This window comes from Leuciscus leuciscus (assembly GCF_965113295.1).
Source record: "Leuciscus leuciscus genome assembly, chromosome: 24".
Taxonomy (NCBI): Eukaryota; Metazoa; Chordata; class Actinopteri; order Cypriniformes; family Leuciscidae; genus Leuciscus; species Leuciscus leuciscus.
In genome coordinates this window covers 3774657-3788385 of record NC_138723.1, presented here as the reverse complement: position 1 = coordinate 3788385, position 13729 = coordinate 3774657, and the positions used below count along the sequence as shown (strand labels likewise).

The 13729-nt window shown below is 39.3% G+C and overlaps 1 long non-coding RNA gene across 1 annotated transcript; it reads right to left on the bottom strand.

The window, feature by feature from the left end:
• Nucleotides 1-963: 963 nt before the first annotated feature.
• On the bottom strand, nt 964-2650 carry LOC309489702. Its single transcript, XR_014202482.1, has 3 exons — nt 1641-2650; nt 1424-1470; nt 964-1239 (listed from the first exon to the last, which is right to left on the bottom strand). It is a non-coding gene; the product is annotated as an uncharacterized lncRNA (long non-coding RNA).
• Between the last annotated feature and the right edge of the window lie 11079 nt (nt 2651-13729).

Below are 13729 nucleotides of genomic sequence, written 5' to 3'. Positions count from 1 at the left end.
AGAGAATTCTCTGTAAAGTATTCATCTTCCAGTATCCTGGTTGTCTCTGAAACCTGTTACTAACCTCATCCACCCATGATCAGAGGGGCAGGAGGAACCGTGTTAAAAGAAACTAGAGTCAGATATAAGCCGAAGGTCTATTCTAGATTTCTGTGACATTATGAACTATAAATGTATCTGTTTCATTTTTAGAAAAGCCGTTATGGACTAAATTGGTTTGCTTGAGAGAGGAGGCAGAGGCTTGTTGTCTCACAGGTCATAACTGTAAGGTTTTGAGTCAAAAGTTCATTTACATAAATGTTTGTTTTATCATCACATTTTTTTAAACAAAATATATAGCCAGAAAAACAAGAAAACACACACTGGTTACTATATCATGATGTGAACTTTGCTGGGAGATTCCCATCTGCCTCCCCGATCAATATGGGGATTTTACAGAAATTACAATTCAATAACTGTCATAAACGGCAAATATTCTTCCTGCCTACCATTATTATTATGTAACTGTAATGGCAACATTACAAACAAGTTTTATTTTTTCTCCTGCCAGCTCTCGTTACTGTGTTGCTCTCAGAGTTCAGTCTGTGTTAAAGCAGATACAAAGAGAGGCTGATCTTAAAGGAACCGTCCACACGGAGATGAAAGTCTTCATGCTTACACAACTTTTGAACTACATCTACATTTTCTGAAGTCATTCAATAGCTTTGTGAGAGCCCAGCTTAAAGGGTTAGTTCACACAAAAATGAAAATTAGCCCATGATTTACTCGCCCTCAAGTCCTCCTACAGTAGGTGTGGTATATGACTTTCTTCTTTCAGACGAACTCAATCAGAGTTATAGTACAAAAGGTCCAGGCTCTTCCCAGCTTTATAATTATATATAGAGATTTTGTAGCACAAAAAAGCGCATCAATCCATCATAAAATGAACCCATACAACTCCAGGGGGTTAATAAAGGCCTTCTGAAGCGAAGCGACGGGTTTGTGTAAGAAAAATATCCACATTTATACCTTTAAACACTGTAATCATTGGCTTCCGGTAACGGCCGTACGTGAGTCTAGTTATGCGTTGGGATATCTGAGTTAGACCCGGGGCTGGTCTCACAAAGCTATTTTGGACCGGTCTATAGTGGTAGACAAGTCTAAAATTTGCTCATAGACTTGTAGATAGAATAAAATGGCAAGTTAGTCTGTTTCACAAAAATAAAGACTGACTTAATTTAGACCAAAAACATTAGACACCTTACCCCAGGCTAACTTACCCCCAGACACCTTCCCCCCAGGCTAACTTACCCCCAGACACCTTACCCCAGGCTAACTTACCCCCAGACACCTTACCCCAAGTTAACTTATCCCCAGGCTAACTTACCCCCAGGCTAACTTACCCCCAGACACCTTACCCCCAGGCTAACTTACCCCCAGACACCTTACCCCAGGCTAACTTACCCCCAGGCTAACTTACCCCCAGGCTAACTTACCCCCAGACACCTTACCCCCAGGCTAACTTACCCCCAGACACCTTACCCCCAGGCTAACTTATCCCCAGGCTAACTTACCCCCAGACACCTTACCCCCAGGCTAACTTACCCCCAGACACCTTACCCCAGGCTAACTTACCCCCAGACACCTTACCCCAGGCTAACTTAGGTCTAAGACTCATGTGTTACCTTGGCAACCAGCAGTAACAATCAGTTACATTACAAACAGCCAAAAGAAAAGGGAAAATGGCTCATAATTTAAACATTTCTTCTTGTTACTACATTCTCCGCTACATTTCCCAAGTAAAATGTCCTTGTAACTGTTATAGTCCTCCAACAAACACACCTCTTCCGCTGGGGTAAACTGCACTGAGCGGTTGAATGCGCTTACTCGATCCACAATGTTTTTTGTTTTGAAAAGTGTCTTAATTTACCCAGAATGCATTGCAGTGTAGTCCTTCTTAAGATAGTCAGAGTCTTAAGTGCTTTGTGCAACGGTCTGATTTAGATGTCTGTCTGAAGTCTGACTATCTACTATATCTAAGCCATAGTCAAAGTCTATCTTTGTGAAACCGGCCCCAGTTTGCAAGAGGCCGATATGAACACAGTGAGGCAGGGAAAGTGGACTAGAGAGTAGATGAGTTTACTTGTTCGCCGTGATGATGTTTAATGTCCCACGCTCGTCGTCCCATTTAGACAACCACCTTTTTCAAGACAAGTAAAAGCTTTAAAGAATCACAAGAGGGGTTAACTGATGTATTTAGTTTCGTACAATGCAACTGGAAAATATCTTGAGCTTGTCCTAACCCATTTCACCAACAACAACAACAAAATGACATGAAGGAGCCGGAAGTGCTTGTTTTTTCTGGAGTTTGGCGTACAAAAATACATCAGCCCTCTTACGCAATACATTGCATGAGCATGAATGCGCTCTGTTTTATTCCTGCAGTCTGAGTTTGTTCAGCTTCTGTCCGAGACCCTTCATCCTTCATCACGTGTGTCTCGTTCTCATGGAGAAGGTGTGAATGCTCGGCACTCAGTGCTGTGTTTGTCTCGTGCCTGATCTTCAGCTGCGAGCTGCTGCTTTACTCTGGGGAGTTTGTCTGTTGATCTCCAGGATCTGCGTTTGACGAAGCCCTCAGGCCTTCAGCACTTCCCGTTTGACTTCTCCTTTCTTCAGTCTGAAGTCTTCGCTGCTGTCCATTGTGTGCTGTCAAACCCTGGCTCATGCAGCGTGTCTCTGCAACATGTATGCAGTAATAAACAAACAATAAACAAGTAAAAACCTTGTGGAAGTGCAGTTCAAGCTTGTTATCCAGTTGAACAAACACATGGTCACTCTAACTTCTCCTGTACTCGCTGAAGGAGGACACTTTGTTTCTTAAAAAGACTTGATTCAAGTCACAATTCATAAGTTTTCAATTTAACTCAAAAGCAATTTTTGTAAATTTAGAACAATTTATTTTTGAAGTTTTATGGGCGTTAAAACCCTTATGAAAATGACCAAATCAATACTTTAAAGTCCCCCTGTAGTCAATCATTTTATCCCTTAAAACTCATCTTTGATCACCAAAATTACATATTTAAGAGTTTTTTCTTTGCAAAAAATGTATTCATGCTTCAAAATGGCTTGAATGTAACTCGACACCCTTGCCTCATTTAGTATACTATGAATATGCAAATGAGCCCCGCCTCCACTCACTCACTCACTCAGCTCAGAGATCCACTGGTTGATGATCACACGTTGATCTGATTGGTTACAAGGTAGTTTGTGACATCAGAAACACCAGCGATTTCAAAGTGTGTTTTTGAGACTGTCTTTGGTTCACTGCAGTTTTAAGGAGGAAATACTCAGCAATGGTGTCGACTTATGAACTTACACATGGTTTGTCTTAAAGCATATTAAAAACACCACATAGACATATAAACAACATTAAAACTTGATTTTCACCACAGGGGGACTTTGTACTATAAAAATATCCTTTAAGTTTCAGAACTCAAAACTTCCTCTTAAGCCTCAAAAAAAGCTTTTATTGAAACCGATCTCCCAAACATCCTGTTTCAGCTGACTTTCACCGGTTGTATATACTTCCACAAGTATAATGGCGGGACTTAATGTGTAAAACTGTTACCCAATCATAGCAGTGGGCGTTTACTTCCAAGTCTTGAATGTGAAACGCCCATCAAAACGGTGTTCGAAACAGAAGGTCAAAAACAGGACAGAAAATATCTTATTAGCTCTACAAATGTTGTTCATCACCCCTTAAAATGAAATGACATCATTAACATTACCTTGGAGCAATCCGAGCAAATGTAGGTGTTAGTAGTACTGTACATGTTCATGTGCACTTCTCATTTTAAGACAGATAACACTCCTGTTTTACACGCTTTCGTGCTGTATATCTTTATGTGACAGCAATAGTACAAGTATACTGTTTTGAGCCTTTGTTTCTGTGAGGTTGGCCAAGAACATTTCTTACTTTCTGTGAGTAAATCTCCTCTCTAGAACGATATTCCTGCTCGTCAAAACAACTGGTGATCGGCCTTGAAATGATGGTGTTTGGGACATGCTGAGAAAACCGTGAAGCAAACATCTGAGGAGATCACATGTTGACTGCGCTGCGGTCGGGACAGATGCACATGATCTGACACCACTGAGAAAATGATACGAACATATACAGAGGCCAAGCCAACAATCATGTGTCAACAGTAATGACACTGAATTAATGTTACTGATGTTGATATTGCTTCAGCATCACTTTTGCACCCTCAGTTAATGTTGAAACAATGTTGAAAAAAATGCTAATGTTATTGAAACAATGTTACATTGTGAATTCATTTTACATCACTGTTGTTGAATCAACAGCGAAACTAACAAAAATTCAACTTTAATTGTACAATGTCATGTTATCTCAACACTTGAAAATATTTTCATTAAAAAATTCATCTATATAATGTCATTAAATCAATGCTAAACTGTGATCATTATGTTAAAATAAATGTTAACTGAAATAAAATATAAGAAACCTAAATTAATCTTCTTTTTCAGGTAGTTGCCAAGGCAGCATTTTTCATTTTAAGTTAGTTTAACTTGATGTGCTAAAATAATTAAAAGTAAAATAAATTAATAAAAACTATAGATGTACTTTTTTTTTTAAACTAATAAAATGACCAAAACACAACAAAATTTTGGTAAAATTAAAATGAGTAATAGTATCTCAATGATACTAAAATACTTTCCAGAAGCTAATTTGTAACAGTGTAGTCCAATCAATGATAAAAAGTTAATTATTACAAAAGTAAATGTGGGACAAAAAGGACAAATGCACTACAGCCTTAAAAATAATAATAATTTGCTGAAGGGTTATGATCTTAATATCTGCCGTATATCAGACTATTGCTCTTTTCCTTGACTTCTGAAATCTGTAAAATGAAGGATGAGTCGCATAAGAGCATGTCTGTGTCTGAAACCTCTATTCCCTCATTCACTATTCGCACATTACTCCACTAATATACTGTAGTTCACTTCAGAGTGAATGCAAACGAGTGAGTGAATTCAGACACACATAGTTTGTGCTCGATGTTTAATAATCATATGAAACTCAGCAAACTGGCAGCTAGTAATGAAAATATTTATCTTGAACTCCGCTATGGAAACTAGCATGTATAAATCATAATTAAACAATTTAACAATCAATTAAAAACATTACACCGTACCCTAGCTGTTGAGTGTCCTTCATTCGTACACATGTTATTGTGGTGCATTGTGGGACTGAATGAGCACACTTGATAACGTCCACTGTGGGTTTGGACACCATTCAGACACAGCCCATGTTCTCAGATGGATGGGTCAGGATCTGTCCTGTTACACACACTTGCGGTCTTGGCCACATGAGAGCATGTGCATGAAACAAGTGTGTGATAAGACGGTCCCAGGTCTGAAAAATGCCAAAGCTTTAAAGGGTTAGTTCACCCAAAAACTCACCCTCAAGCCGTCCTGTGACTTTCTTCTTTCAGCCAAACTCAGTCTGAGTTATATTAAAAAATATCCTGGCTCTTCCAAGCTTTATAGTGGCAGTGAATAGTAACAAAAAAAAGTGCATCCATCCATCATAAAAGTAATCCATATGGCTCCAGGGGTTAATAAAGGCCTTCTGAAGCAAAGTCATGCGTTTTTGTAAGATAAATATCCATATTTCAAACTTTATAAACTATAATCATGGGTCAGAGGTCACTCTTCACATGAACTAGACTCGCGTACGGCCGTTACCGGAAGCCAGTCATTATACACTCTAAACAAAAATGGTGCTATATAGCACTAAAAGTGGTTCATTGGCTTGTAATCATAGGGGAAAACTTTAAGTGCTATAAAGCACCTATCTTTAAAGGTGATATACAGCATCTCTGCCAAATGGCGCTATGAAGAACCATAAGAGTCTCGTGTGGGACTGGAATATTTCCTTTTAGGCGGCCTTGGGGTCAAAAGGTTGAGAACCACGTTATCTTCTGGAAATACACTGTAAAAAAATATCCTAATTTTATGGAAAATAACTTATTTGTTTTCAGGTTTTTCCCTTTCGAAAGGGATGCTATTGGGGAACACCCTCCACGTGAACCGGTGTTTGAAAATCTATCCAATCACTGCAATCGAATTTGACCGGTGACAGCCTATGACGTCACTACCAGTGCGACCCGGAAGTCGCCCTAGAAAACATGTCATCCTTTTTTCGTATTCAGGGACTGTTTTGTCTGATTTACAATCACTGAAAAAGGTAAAGAATAAAATGGCAAGTGTTTCAAGAAGTGTGTGGATCCGTGTCTCAGGTTTCTGACACCAGATGACACACACAACTTGTGCGTCTATTGTTTGGGTGCGCACAATCAGCTCTTGAGAGACCTGACTGTGCAGAACGTGAGAGTTTTCCTCTTAGAAAACTCTGCTCTCGTCGGGCCCTCTTCTCGAGGGAAGAGGGACCGGCATCTGGGCCCAGCGGTTCGGGTCCGGCTCGTGCTGAGGCGCTGCGGAGACTCGGATCATGGGGTTCCCAGATGGAGCTCGCCGACGAGTTTGAGCCCGAGAGAGCAGGAGAGGGCTGATGAGGGTGAAGAGGTATGAACAGTATGATGAGCTGTTGGGTGTTGTGGAGCGCACTTCGGTAAGGCTTCAGCTGGCGTGGGAGCGCGTGAAGGAAGGAGCCGTTCGTGGAAGGCTGGATGAGCGGTTCCTTTCTGGAAATGACTCCCCAGCTCCCGTGAGCCTTCCATTCCTGCCTGATCTACACACTGAGGTCAAGAAGGCATGGAAGAACCATCGTCAGCAGCGAGCAAACTATGCTGATGTTGAAGAGATGTGTGAATATGTGTCGATCAGTGATGCGCGGGTCAATGTATAAACAACCCGGACCCGACCGACGTTTTCAACTAACCCGCCCGCAACTCGGACCGCAAAAAAAAGAAAGAAAATATTGTACCCGACCCGCTTCCTGACCCGCATTTTTTAAAAGTAGGCTAGTAAATGCATAGCAAGAAATACACATGACAAAGCCAGCACTTTGGTCATTATCTTTCATTATTTCGGCAACTTTGCTCTTTCTGTTTGTGTATTTGCGGAGCTTCCACTCCCCAGTCTTCACCTTTTCTCTTGCCGCCTCCATCTCTACCTGCAGACTGAGCTCGTGCGTCATCTTCGCGCCAGTTATTTAGCCAATAAAGTGTAGGCCTATGTATTTCATAGAAAATTGCATGTGAGCGGAGTGGAGCGGGCGGATCTTGGACAGAACGCAGAGCGGCATTTTTAAAAGGATGGAGCGTCGCCCTATTTCCCGCTCCAATTTCGCTCCGCGCACACCAAGATTCTGAAGCATGCTCAGTCAAGCCTGACTCAGTCTACTGTTGATGACTGCAAGATGGATTCTATTTTCAGTCAAAACTCGGCTCAATAATGGAGTTCAAAAAGTAGGCTACTTCAAAAAGGAAAATAAGAAGTCATACAGGTGTAAAACTACTATTATGTGGTAGAAGAAAACGACATCGTTTCAGTCAGTAGGCCTAAAGATTAATTTTGGAATCTAAAAAGACACATCTCTCGAAAACATGCAGTGTGATATGTGAACACGCTGGGAAGAAAGCAAAAGGTTAGCAAATTGAATACGGTAACTTAAAGTGTAGCCTAAATTAAATACAGCGTAAAATGCAAACAATTGATACAAGCCCATTTAAATTTTAATCCTGCGCGCTGCGCACAAGTTCAGTTATAAGAATGTTGTCCTAATAGTTAATTTAGCCTAGGCCTACTTTTAAAACGTTTATGTATATTTATTTTATATTTTTGTTTATATCAATTTTATTTATATTATTAGGCCCATTTATTCGTTTTATTTTACAGCAGTTTGTGTGTACAATGGATATAAGCCCATTTAAATTTTAATCGTGCGCGTTGCACAAAAGTTAACTTATCAAAATTCTGGCCTAATAGTAAATTTACTTTTAAAATTTTTATGTAGGCTATATTTTTGTTTATATAATTGTTATTCATATTATTAGGCCCATTTATTCGTTTAATTTTACAGGACTTTGTGTAGGCTATATTCCTTCTTACATAGGCCTAATTTGTCATTTGAAATAAAACATTTCTATTTGAAAAATGTTGTTGTTGCTCATTAGTTCTTTAGGAGGTAAGGCTGTGGTCTAAGCTACAGTGAGGCTACATGTAGATTTTTTTTCCCCTTTTTGGAGCGAGCGGGGGGCGATTTGAGTGGAGCGCGGATCAAACTGCGTTGAGCGCTGATCGAGCGATAATGAGCGGAGCGGCCTGATGTAGCTTTGAGCGGGGGAGCGGAGGGGTGGACAGTTCCGTGAGCGATGAGCGAAGATTCTCACCGCTCCACTCCGCTTATGCTCTCTATACTACTATATAAATGACAAAGGTTTAATTGGCATCTTTATTTCAAACGACCCGACCGACCGCGACCCGAATATCATTAAAAATATTTTTGGATGACTCGTAACCGCGGGTAACCGCGGGTGACCGCAGGCACCCGCTCATTTCGGATCAACCCGCGCATCACTGGTGTCGATGCCCCCAATTGACGAGACGTTCGCGAACTATCTCGCTGCTGGAGAGGCATAGCTTTTGGGTGGTAGACCTTCATTTTAAGAATATAATGAAGGCCGCCGCTCTACGGGCAACAGGATGATCTTGGTAGGTCTTTATCATAAGGTTGTTTAACTTTAGACCTTGGTTTCCTGTTTAGAAAGTATTAAGGGGTATGTTTGATAGGTATTAAATTAGGAATTTAGGACCCTGAAGTTCCCGTTTTATAGGTAGGCTTGCATACCTTATCATAGGCCTCATCTTGTGATAGAGTCGTTAGGTTTATGTAGTAGTGGTGCCAATCTTGGTCACCCAGTGAAATGTACAGGTTGGCTTCATCTCATAGTCATCCCACTGTGCATGTGAGCTTCAAACTGGTTTTGTTCAGCGTGAGATGGCTTCCTCCCATTTGGGGTTGTCTCCTGAGGCCACCGCTTTGAACAAGCTCCAGATAGACCAACCAAGCGTTGGATAGCCACCTTGTATTTGTATAGCAGGTCTCCTCTCACTTCTGAGAGTTGTTATGAGACTACAGCTTTGAACTTCAGACATAGGATATTCAAGTGCCATCCCCACGAGGGCTGCCTTAATATCTGGCTTAGGCATGTGTACTAGGAGCTATTGGAGACGAACTGCTTGAAGCTTTCTCATCCCGAGTCCCTCAGTATCTGAGCGTAGGCTCTTTAGATTTAGATCATCTACAGCTTATCTCTTTAAGGTCTAGTTGTTTCACTGGTACCGGCCTCCTCTTTCTACAAGAGTCGTGTAGCCTCTGCATTAGGCGATTATGCTAGTGGATGTTAAGGGTAGAATAAATAGCAGCATAGGTACCAGCTATTCCTAAGCCTCCCATGCTGATATATTCTGGGCATTGTCAGACCTGTCTCTCTCTGGGAAGAGAGAGTTGGATGCAGTAATGCTGAGGTCTCCGTTTTCAGAGGTGTATATTGTAGCTAGAATTTCCCAGCTAGTTTTTAGGTTGGATATCTAAGCCCCTTGAATTGGTTTCAATTCATAAGGTGAAAATGTTGTTGGCCTCATAGCTGAGCCCTCCATTTCCCTTGAGCTTAATGTTTTTTTTGGTAACCCACAGCTCTAGTCTATTCACCCTGCACTAGCACTCCCTCCCATTGGGGCGAGTTTGAGTACACTCCCTTAGAGCCTAAGCATGCCATGGGCTGACGCTTTTGATAATTGAAGTTGTAGGCCTCTCTATAGGCCTCCTCGATAGTCAGGTAGCGTAAGATTGTACTCCCCTTGTTTAAAGGGTCAATAGCGCTCTAGCTGAGTAAACTGTCCATTGGCAATGTAAAGTAGGAAAAACCTATGATATCTGAGGCTAGTTCTGCTATCAAGTAGTAGGCTTTCACAGGCCTCCTTGAAGGTGGTTCCACTATCTTGTGGGTTTTTAGCAATAAATAAGATCATCAGGTTGTAGATTTTGAGCCTCCCTGATTGTAGACCAGAGCCTGGTAAAATATACATATATTTGAAGGACTCTCACGAGGCCTCCCTGCTAGATTAGCTTTTCTTTTAGTGGTAAAAGCATGTTTAGCGGATTGTTTAAAGCATGTTGCATACTGGCATTATAGTTTGATAATTAAATACAATTAAATACAAACAGTTCTAAAGCAGGATAAAACCTTGTATGTGGTTCATTTACTTCATGTTTTTCATGGGTTGTTACCTTGTTACACTTGTGGTCTTCCCGGGTCAAAATGACCGGCCTATAAAAAATTGCTTATAAATCACTCATTATACCATATTTTCACCAAATCTTGGATTCAATCTTTTTGTCAACTTGTTCTCTTTCAATTAGGACTGGTTTTGTATTTCCATTTGCATCTGATTAATCGTGGGCCTCATTTATCTGAGAGTAGGCATCTCATTTTTTGAGTAAAAAAAACTTTATTTTTGAATAGTTTTGGATTTTTTTTTAATTATTTTTTTTTTAATTGGTACTGTTGATCACACTAGTCTACTTTAATGTTTCACCAGGAAGTTTGTTTTGAAAAACTTTTATTTTGTAAAAAATGGTACATAGTCACACTTGTGGTCTTCCCGGGTCAAAATGAACGGCCTATAAAAAATAGCTTATAAATCACTCATTATACGATATTTTCACCCAATCTTGGATTCAATCTTTTTGTCAACTTGTTCTCTTTCAATTAGGACTGGTTTTGTATTTAATTTTCAAATGGTTTAATTGTAGGAGTCATTTATCCGAGCTTATGCACCTTTTACTCAATATTGCCAAAATTATTAACAAATAATGCTTTTTTTCACTCAAAAACTGAAGTGCATAAGCTCGGATAAATGACTCCTACAATTAAACCGTTTGAAAATTAAATACAAAACCAGTCCTAATTGAAAGAGAACAAGTTGATAAAAAGATTGAATCCAAGATTGGGTGAAAATATGGTATAATGAGTGATTTATAAGCAATTTTTTATAGGCCGGTCATTTAGACCCGGGAAGACCACAGGTGTTATAGGGTTTTGAACACCACATGAGGGAATCTCTAGTTTTCATTCTTGCTGTTACTTTTACTTCTTTAATACTCAAGTACAATTTTAATGTGGTACTTTTTTACTTTTTACTCAAGTACGATTCTGGCCAGATACTGGTACTTTTAAATGAGTAAAATTTTCCCTCAGTACTTGTACTTTCACTTGAGTAACATTTTTGAGTCCTTTTTACACCTCTGTCAGTGTCTCAATTCACTCACTTATTCATTCACTCAGTCAAGTGGTGAATAGTGAGGGTAGGGTGTGATTGGGAACATAGCCTCTGAGTTCTCCGACTTTGAGCGCTGTTAATTCACAGTATATTCCTGTAGGACATTTTCTCCAAAGATTAACCAGAATGCATTGTTTTCTACGGTATATTACTGTTTTAATGGAAAATGGTACGATACTGTCAGAATTTGGCCTTTTTTTACAGCAAGGGTTAACAGTGTAGTTAAGGCCAGTCACTGGACTGCAGTTGTTCTGCCTCTAAATGACGGTGAGAAGACCTCCTTGCAGTCTTTGTTGACATCACTGTTTTACAGTGTATCTTCCTGCTGTTCTGTTTCCTCCTCTAGTGTGCCGAGGCTTTCAGAGCTACAGTTTATCCTGGGAAGACGAGACTCAACAGCAGTGCGCTGGAATTTACAAGGTCTTCAATGTCTATGGCCTGTTGTTAAAGTTAACATTCAAATGCAAATGCTGGCAGGGGTTTAATGTTATCAATAAAACTCTTGGACTGAAGTGATTAGGAAAAGGTTACTCTTGTTATGAACTGCATGTCCAGACGGAGCTGTGCAAAACTCAGACACGCATTAGATGCTTCACAAACACATTTGTTTTAAGATGGTTATTTGTATCTTTAGCCTCAGTGTGCCATCAGGAAATGTCAGTTTTAGATGTTTAAAAAATCTCTTTTGCAAATATTGTAAAATAAATCCCATGTGAAAGTCAGAAAAACCTGAATCAGACTCACACATTTTGTATGTTTTTCTGATCTGACGCTGATGAATCAGGTGTGTTAAAGCAAACACAAGTCTGTGAAACTGTTTCAGTGCTGTCTCTAAATCACACAGGCAACATACGGAAATACTGCTGTTTTAGTCCAATAGCAGTTGGAATAAAAGTCTTACCAAATATAAGACAACTTTTATTACAACTGCTATTGGTATTTTAAATGGGATCTTAAGATGAATCTTATATTTTTCTTAAAGGGTTAGTTCACCCAAAAATGAAAATTCTGTCAGTAATTACTCACCCTCATGTTGTTCCAACCCCGTAAGACCTTCGTTCATCTTCGGAACACAAATTAAGATATTTTTGATTAAATCTGAGTGCTGGCTCACTCCTCCATAGGCTTCTAAGACATTATAACTTGCTGGCCCAGAAAATGCATTAAAGACATCGTTAATATAGTCCAAGTGACTCCAGTGGCTCAATCTTAAGTTTATAAAGCGACGAGAATACTTTTTGTGCGCAAAAACAAACAAAAATAACGACTTTATTCCACTATTCATTTCCTTCTCTCTGGGCCTCGAGTTTTTTCACGTAGTGTAACTGCGTAGCGCTTCTGTGTTGCACGTCACACGCATCACACACATGACCAGCGTCGGCCAATAGTGAGCCTACGTGGTGACGTATAACACAGACACGCCGCGCTAAAACACTATGTGAAAAAACTCGAGGCCCAGAGAGAAGGAAATGAAAAGTGGAATAAAGTAATTATTTTAGTTTTTTTGCGCACAAAAAGTATTCTCGTCGCTTTATAAACTTAAGATTGAGCCACTGGAGTCACTTGGACTATATTAACGATGTCTTTAATGCATTTTGTGGGCCAGCAAGTTATAGTGTCTTAGAAGCCTATTGAGGAGTGATCCAGCTCTCAGATTTAATCAAAAATATCTTAATTTGTGTTCCGAAGATGAACGAAGGTCTTACGGGGTTGGAACAACATGAAGGTGAGTAATTACTGACAGAATTTTCATTTTTGGGTGAACTAACCCTTTAAGAATTGTGTAGTTTTGATGTAGTAGGTTTTAAAACTGATATTATTTTTAGTTTTTTTGTATTGTTTGTTGAGCCTTTGTCTAAAGACAGTTTTTCTACCCCTGTGGCGATAGACAATAAAGTGTCCCATGCTGTCTCCTGTGATATCTTCATCTGAGATCAGCATAGATGTGTGCTTTGCTGCCTGTGCGTTTCATTCCATGACAAAATAAAATGGCATCTGAAAGTTGTGATTGGTGGTCAGTTTGTGTGCAAATGTATTGTGTAGTTTCTGAAATTTTTTCATCATTTAATTTAATTTCTAGTGATAAATTAGTATTGTAGCAATTAAATATTAAATTAAAATAAATTAAATGCTTAGTTGTCACCTAAACTCTATTTTGTATGATATTTTATTTATTTCCATACATTTATGATCCATATATTATATGGTGTAAATATACTGAAAAATATATGAAATAATACATTACATTAATATCATGGGTTATATATTGCAATATATTGAATAATACATAAGGAATTGATGCTTTTTAATATATTGAAAAATATATTTACAATATATTTACACTGTAAAATGTCATTAGATGAGCATACTTCGAAAACATGTGGAAAAAGGAGGTTTTACTCAAAATTGTAATCTCTCGGGG